Source organism: Lampetra planeri, chromosome 40 (assembly GCF_965212315.1).
Source record: "Lampetra planeri chromosome 40, kcLamPlan1.2.h2, whole genome shotgun sequence".
NCBI lineage: Eukaryota > Metazoa > Chordata > Hyperoartia > Petromyzontiformes > Petromyzontidae > Lampetra > Lampetra planeri.
Window position 1 is genome coordinate 2,817,482 of NC_136146.1, and position 8,430 is coordinate 2,825,911.

The following is an 8,430-nucleotide window of genomic DNA, read 5'->3' on the forward strand; positions in this document are numbered from 1 at the left end:
GATCCACTGCTGGATGAAGGCTTGCCCAAGCTGTTGCTACCTCTCATGATCCTGCGGCACAACAATCCATCCAGCACCTGCATGCTAGCTTTCATGACTCCATCTCCTACGTGAACGTCCTCCACGGACAAGTTTCATTCGAATACGTATGGTGTATGTTTATACGACAAATATTAAAACAATATTAGAACCACATCGTGCATACACTTTATAGCATTGCACAACTTACCCGGCTCAGAAGCGAGAGCAGGTGAGCATGAGTCCTTGCTATCAATCGTGAATATAAGAAAACCGGACGCTCAGAAAAAAAAAACATTTCAATTAATTTTTAAGTTGGCCCTGTAAGAGGATATCTCAAATGACCGAGGGCACAGACTGGCAATCACATCATCGGATGCCTCGCCACTGGTGCAGAGAAAGATTGCTCAACCTGGATATGTTTCACTTCGCCTCCTCGACGGGAGTCGGCAGCGCCGAAAGTCAACAAGCGGAGGCAGCGGGGCCACTCTCGCGACACTGACAAGCGCGTCGGCGCCGTGAGACACAGACCAAGGAGCACTTGTTGGTCTCTTGGCTCCTTGAGAGGTAACCGTGCAATGTGGAGCACCTTGCCAGGGCTGCAGAGGGCACCACACATCATCACCACGAGCTAGACGCTGGATAAATAAGTGACCATGGTGGCAGGATACGAGATGGAGGAGAATCGTTGAATGGCAGAGTGTGCAGCCTGGAACAAAAACAATCGCCGTGCAACGTGTACCACACGGCTTTGCTAAAACCGAATCTGCAGAAAAGCACAATTCTTTGGATAAAACCAGCAATCAAATAATTTTTTAATGAAATGTTCTTTATTCAACACGAACCTAACATTACGCTGCACAGCTGCGCTTTGGCGCGCGCGTTGCGTTTCGTCGAAGGCGTGTGCGTGGGTGTGCGCTCGAGCGCGAGATGGGCGTGGGTGAAAATGCGAATGCGCCCATTTACAGCGAGAACCCGTGGGGCCCACGTGCCCGTGGATGCAAGCCTGCCTGACGCGTTAGAAGGCGCACGCACGCGCGCGTGTGTGGGTGTCATCGCGCGCGCGTTAGGAGGCGCGCGAGCGCTGCGTGTGCAGCAACGCGGGGCGCCTTGCACGCGCCTCGGTCCGGGCGTGCGTTTCCGCCAGAAACATTTAATTCGGGAGAGTCAAATCCCCTGAAAGAGATAAATGAAGGCTTTCTTCAGAGGTTGGCTTCACAACTTTGCTGCCTTGAACATTGCCTCTACCCACACTGTCATTTGAACCAGGACCCAACACAGGACAGCTAGGATCTCCGATTCTTTAGGTCGGTAATCAATTGCTCTACCGGTAATTGGACCTATTTTTTTACTAATTGGATAACCCGAAAATCGTTTAATGGGGAAAAATGTCTCACCTTTTGTTCGCGTGCGTGTGCCGCTGGATGGGAGGTGACATCATGATCGTCAGGTGCATCAGGCTGGAGGCCATTTTTTAAGGAGCAGCTGACATTTTTTATAGGGCCAGAGTAATTGACCATAGAATGCATTTGATTACAATTATTGGTCGATATATCGCCTCAACTGACCACTCATCCAGAGTGAACAGTATCACTTTTGGATTTAACCAGTAAAGTCTCTCGGAGTATCAAGACGTATTAATGGATGACGCTGTTTTATTTGATTGTAATAGTGCCCTAAATTTCCCGAGAGAGAAAAACTCAGCAAGTTTTAAGGCTTGAAGTAGTTTGAAGCAGAATTTGTCCAGAAGGATCCTGCAGTGAAATATTTGGCCAATTCCATTAAGGAGTGAATAGCAAGATTTTTGTGTCCCTCGGTGATGATACCAAAGATGCAATTCTCTGTGCTTCTTTGTGCACATCTGAGCTTTTGTCCCGTTTGCACATAGTTATTGTGCCTCGATTCCAGTCCTCGCTTAACGTGTTGCCAGTGTTCGCGCTCTAACGCGTTGTTGCCATGGCGCGGTTCTTCGCATAACATTGAATGCGCACCGTTATAACGCAGAATATGCCCGCTATAACGAGGAATCTGTACCGTTATAACGCGGAACCTGTACCGTTATAACGCAGAACGTGTACTTCTATAACGCGGAACTCGCCCCCCCCCCCCCCCCGCTATAACGCGGTTTCTGAGCGGTCAATGACGAACTTCTTTCTTGAGTTGTACGGTTGAGCGGTACAGTGATACAGTACGCAGAATGAGACGGCAACGCTGCGGTGTAACCTCGTGATTTGCCCAACCGTCCCACTGCGCGTGTGCTTAGCAGTGCATCCTATCTCGCCAAATCGTCTTGTCACTATATTTACGGGGAAAAAAAAACATATTTTCCCATCACGTGTTTTCCGCTTAACGCAGCACTTTCCATGAACGTGTTGAACGGGGACTTGTTGAATTATGCACCGATCTAAAACTTTCATCATTGGTGCGTTGCAAAGTTAGTTTTTTTTCCCCCCAAGAAATTGTTTCAACACGCTCTCGTTGGTCTCGCCATTTCATCATTGTGTGACCTCGGCTGCCCCTCCGGCGCGCTGGCATCGTCGCTCTTCGTGTGGGGGCGTGTTTCCGTCGCTCTCCAATGCCTCTCGACAAAGACCCCCCCCCCCCTCCCGTATAGCCTTTAACAGACTGTTGGAGCAAGTGCTGTTCGCGAGCACCTCCTGGCTGGCAAGCGCCACGCTTCTGCACAAAGACAAAGATCCCCGTATAACCTTAACAGACTGTTGGGGCAAGTGCTGTTAGTGAGCACCTATAAAGGCCGGCACGGCACACGAGAGGGAGGGTGGCCAACACCACGCCCGGCCGCCTTTGTTTCCCCAGTGGCGATGTTTACACATCGCACCAGATAATCGTCACCGGTGTTGGCCGTGAGCGGGAATCGAACTCGGGACGCCGAGTTCGCAGCGCAGCGCGCTAACCGCTCCACCACCGCTCCCCACGCTTCTGAACACACACACATACACACACATCAGCGTGCGAGCACTGTGTGTGTGTGTGCGATGCACGAGTACTGCTATCCATTTGAACTCCCCCGTGACGGGTAACGGAGGCGTCTGATGAATGCGCGTCAATAGCCGAAGCCTTTTGCCGCCGACCGAGAGCGGCGCGAACTCCGTTGCTCACGCGAGGTCAACTCCACCCCCTGGATGCATTTTGCATCAATGCTCGGCTGGACAGGTGACTCATTCCTGTGGCGAGCATCGTCGGAATACCGATATCCCTATGACGACAGCCGACAACAGCAACAGCACCCGGGCTTCATCTTTTGCGGGTTGCATAGAGCCGCTCAAGCAATCAGCATTTAATTTGCTCGAGATGCGCTTGCTCTGGATGCGAATAACGACAGAAAAGCGTCCTTAATTAAGGGCACGCTTATCACGCTGGAGGATGGGGGGGGGGTGATTTTTTGACATTCAAGGGACGTTATTGACATGTATAAAGATTTTGAGGTCTGGCCGGCAGGGCTACCACCGCCCACTGCATGACCTGATGGAGAATGTTGAGTTATTATTGAACGTTTGCAGGACAACTGGAACCAGTTGATTGTGTTGTTGTTTAGGCATTACGAAGTGGCTTTGCACAAACGTGGTCTCAGGGGTCGGGGTGGTGGGGGGGAGCGGCATTTGAAATCGTGAGCTTCTTTTAAAATCTCTTTGGTTCTTTAGGTAAAGTCACGAAGATCGAAAATTAATAGATCACGACGTTTCGATCATAACGCAAGCAACCGTCATCAGGTGAGACAAACACAGCAGGAGAACTGCTGACAAACATCACGCGCAACGAGATATCAGAGAATGAGGTTCTAGGTCTGATTTGCCATTGCAACAGGAATGTTCGCAAAACTGAGATGTGGACAGACCAATACACGTTCCTCAAGTGCAACATTCATTGACCTTTAAACCAATAGTTATATCAATAACATTATCATTATTATCTGTCACGATCAATCCACTATTGGATGACCATCCGGAACCACCACCACTATCACCATCTATCACGATATTTCGATGTAATAATCCACATTTGCAACTTAACTGATTCCATTGCTCCATCTCCTCTGTGGAAATCATCTCGCATTCCATTCTTTGGCTGTCACCGTTACACAGGTAGTCTTCTGCTTACGATGGAGATGCGTTACGACGACCCCATCGTAAGTCAAACATATCGTAAGTCGAAGATGGCCTAGCCTACCCAGGAGTCTTAGAGAATGGTGATAATGTAGCAAAACATAGCAATTACAGTACCGTACTGTATAAACTATATGCTGTATTTATTAATTACAATACAGTATTGCACAGTAAAATGTAAACAAAAAAACAAAGTAAATTCCTAGCCTACCTATATGAACTGTAATTTAATCGAAAGTTGTTTCAGAAAACAATCCTCTCCGCTATAAAAACTTTTAACATGCATTAAACGTATCGTATCGCGATCGTAAGATCGAAATATCGTAAGTCGGACCATCAAAACTCGGGGACTATCTGTTTTCTTCTTCTCGACCGTCAGCCGTGGTGGTCCTTGCTAGCGAACTGTCCTGCCCAATAATACCCAGTGCCGGATTATCCTCGTAGCAAAAGTAGCTGCATATCCTACGGTCCCCCGCACTTTAAAGGGCCCCGCGCTAAATGCTTTCAAGCTATCAATTTTGGTTCAGTGATTCTGCACTTGCTCTTACTATAGTACTATACTGCCTTCAACTTTTATGAACGACTGGGTGTTTAAGGTTAGCGATTTGTCGTATTATCTGGTTGTATAGCAAATGAAAAAATACATTTACTTTACTATGCAAGTTAAAAATTACGTGTTTTAATAAATACATTTTTTTATGTAGGCCCCCTTTATAACATATGCTATAGGCCCTGCAATAGCTTATTCCAGAACTGATAATACCACTTTCTGTTTTTAATCTTTTGGATCACGTCTTCGATGATTTTGATTATTTTACTCTCACACATTGCCACGTGATAAGCCACTTCGTTGAGCTATCATTTGTGGCCAGGTCGCTTCTAAAAAAATAAGCTAATAACTCAGTGGGCCTTACCTGGTAAGATGAGAAAAACATTATTTAGTTTAATCTGTCTATCTTTTATTGATTTTTTTACCTTTCCAATACTTTGCACTCCTATTGTGTTTTTATATTGTTCTTGTAACGTTCTGACCAGCTTACATTCAAGTGTTCATCTTTCTGTCTCCCAATGTAATTCGAAAGATGCATCTCTCCATGCTTATTTGGGCACTTTTTAGTAAAAGTAATAATGTAATATGTAAAGCTATATGTATATCGCACCGCTAACAGTGCCAGCAGCGATGGCTTCACGTTTAATTATACAAAGGGTAATCTCCGTCAGAATATGTGTGCCCAACCCCAAACGCATAAAGCAGTGAAGCAAAGCGTCTTCTCTTTTTATAGTTTCATAGCCAAAAGTAGTAAATTCAGATCGGAGCGAGGATGTTTTTTTTCCCCTCTGTTCCTGGCTCTGGAAATGAGATTCATTCTGAATCTGACAGCAAATGAACCCAGGTCGCTGTTGTTTGCCCTCCAACCTCTTTAGAAGGCAGCGCTCTCAGCCTTGGGGGGGGGGGGAGCATTCTAAAAATGCCACTGAGTTTACGTGTCTCATACAGACGCCTGTTAAGAAAAAAAAACACTCGCAACAGCAGAAAAGCCACCCCCTGCAGCGCAACCGAAAGTAAAACGCGGGAGAGAAATGAAATGCCGTTGAAAACATGAGCATGAAGCAGTGTACTTTAAATAATTTAGGGACGTGAATATCTGCCGCTGTCGAGCAGCATTATTTCACGAGTGCGTTTTCTAATTTGTGGATTTGTTGTTGTTGCCATTTGAACACTCGCAGCAAAACCTCTCCTGGCCACGCCACATCAGATAGCGAAGGTGGAGTGCCAGCATCGCACGGAATGTCTTTTCCCAACATCGTCGCACGTGGAAAGGCGCTCCACTCTGCGACGACGCCGCTGCCGAGAAACGCCGATGGAGCCGCCACCTTGGAGGGACCAGGGGGTGGAGGGTCTGGCTTGCACGCGAGCGGGCACAGAAGACGATGTTTGACGCCCACACGAGAGAGAGCACAAATCTTAAGCGACGATATATATATATATTTATTTGGGGGGTTCGGTAAATAATAAAGCAACGCGTTACGTTCTCGCACGGGACAATAGATGTTGAGCTGCATCTCTGTTCGCACGATGAGCGCGTGATGTCTATAATAAGCTCGCGTTTGTGAGCAACAACAAAAACGCGTGACTCCGGTGTCGTCGTTTTAAAATGTGTGTGTTTAGTGAACGAACGGAGGATACGGTTGACAAAGCTGTCTGGTAAATTGGCACAGAGATGGCTCCCCCACTGAATGAGTCTCGCAAACAATGGCATTATCTAACATATTTAATAGAAATACTTTATATATATACTATAAATATCTCAGCATTCTGCACATGAGGGGACACCGATTATGGAAATAAACTTGTGTAATCTACAGCTGTATACATTGTCAGCTAATTTTCTCGAAACAGTCGACGTGAGACATCGTCACTTTTTTTTTAGATTCACGCTCATTCCAACCAAGGTACAAGTTGGCTACAAACTCCTTGGGTTCGTGAACCACCGAGTAGCATCCAGTGCTTAATTGCAAACACCTCCACTTACAAAAATAACCACCCCCCCCCCCCAAAAAAAAATGTGACACCAACTCAGAGTAAAGCCAAAGAGTGCGTTACCTACGAGGACTAAAAAACACATCGCAGGAGAACAAGCTTGTACTTTTGCTCATCTTGCTTCCTCATTATGGAGAAATGTGGCCACGTGGGCCGCTGCTTCGCAAACGAGCGAAGTTATCGGCAGAGGTAGAGGCGGGGTCCTTGCTGTAAATAACCCTCACCTGGGCGTGGAAGGTCCTCCACTAGAGGGAGGCCTGTAGAGGCCATGCAGAGCAGTGGTTCTCAACATTTATTGCCGTTGTTGAATGTTGCGTTCTGAGAAATGAATGCACGAATAACGAGCATCACTATTTTAACCAATTCTAAATTTTGTGAGGTATCCTAGCTTGCTCGTAATTGCAAGCGAATTAAGCTGAATTCAACGGACGCTCTGCACGTGTGACACAATGTGTCCACAAATCGCTGGTTACTCTCGGCAACCACATTGTTTTACGGTGAATGAGTTTAGAGATGAATTAGTGCATGCCCTTCTAGGTTACCATATGGATGTAAAATGTTATTGTAGTTATTTATATTGGCAGAGTCATACGAGATTATGCACCGATGACTCTCTCACACATTTATGAATCGCCTCGTGTAACCCCCTGGGTTATTGACACATACCTCCAGGGATCCGCGTACCCCCCGGTTGAGAACCGCTGCTCTTGAGAGCATGGTGTGGCCTAACTCGTCCACACAAGGCCAGACCGCTAAGAAGAGAATACAACTCCATACGATGGGTTAGTCTTTGATACGGAGTTGTTGCCCATGGGATTTATCTCTCGTGTACCACTGCACGGTGAAACAACATTGTACTCGCTTTGGTTCTTTTGGTAAAGTCACGTTGAAATAAAAGCAAATAAATAATAGAATACCACGTTTCGATTGCAACACAAGCAACCGTCATCAGGTGTGAATGAATGCAAGCTCGGAGCGAGACACATGGTCCATAGAGAGAGACACATAGAGAGAGACAAACACAGAGAGAGACATGTACAGATAGAGAGACAACACAGACACAGAGAGAGACACACAGAGAGACAACACAGAGAGAGACACACAGAGAGAGCGAGACACATGGGGGAGAGACACATAGAGAGACACACACGCAGAGAGACACACACACAGAGACACGCAACATTGTACTCCATAGCCTAATTGGCAGAGCATTTGCATACATTACACTAATATTAGAATCATGATAATATCAATAATTATTATTGTACTATTTACGTGTTATGGAAAGCCGCATTTAAATCACAAGACTCCTATGGTGGAGTTTTCCCAATACAGCACGAGAACTATGGCCAATTCCACCGAGGAATGTTTTCCATTGGCAAAGGAGACTGGATCACGCGAGGAATACCTGTGCGAGGATGCATGCTACAACCCATCTGCTGGACCGCCAACTCCTAGCCACCTCAGGGCCCAGTGGTTTTGAGAATCACAAATGCGCGCGATACAACAACCCCCTTGCCTCTGAAGTTCTGCGTTTACAGGCACAGTTCCCTCTGGGCCCTTTCTGTGCCAGCTGTTGAAACACGCATGGTGGAAATGGCATTTGCATGAAACATTGAAGATGATATTCACGCGCCAGAAGCCGATGCACTCTTTACAAACGTATGACATTTAAACAAAATAATTGTCCACGATGACTTATTTGCCGTGCTGCATCCTAAAGGAAGCGTCATTCCTGCAAGTGGG

The 8,430-nt window shown here is 46.6% G+C and overlaps 1 long non-coding RNA gene across 1 annotated transcript; it reads left to right on the forward strand.

The window, feature by feature from the left end:
* The first annotated feature begins 2,890 nt into the window (after nucleotides 1-2,890).
* Nucleotides 2,891-7,622, forward strand: LOC144731726 (uncharacterized). Its single transcript, XR_013588006.1, has 2 exons — nucleotides 2,891-3,749; nucleotides 5,871-7,622. It is a non-coding gene; the product is annotated as an uncharacterized LOC144731726 (long non-coding RNA).
* The last annotated feature ends 808 nt before the right edge of the window (nucleotides 7,623-8,430 follow it).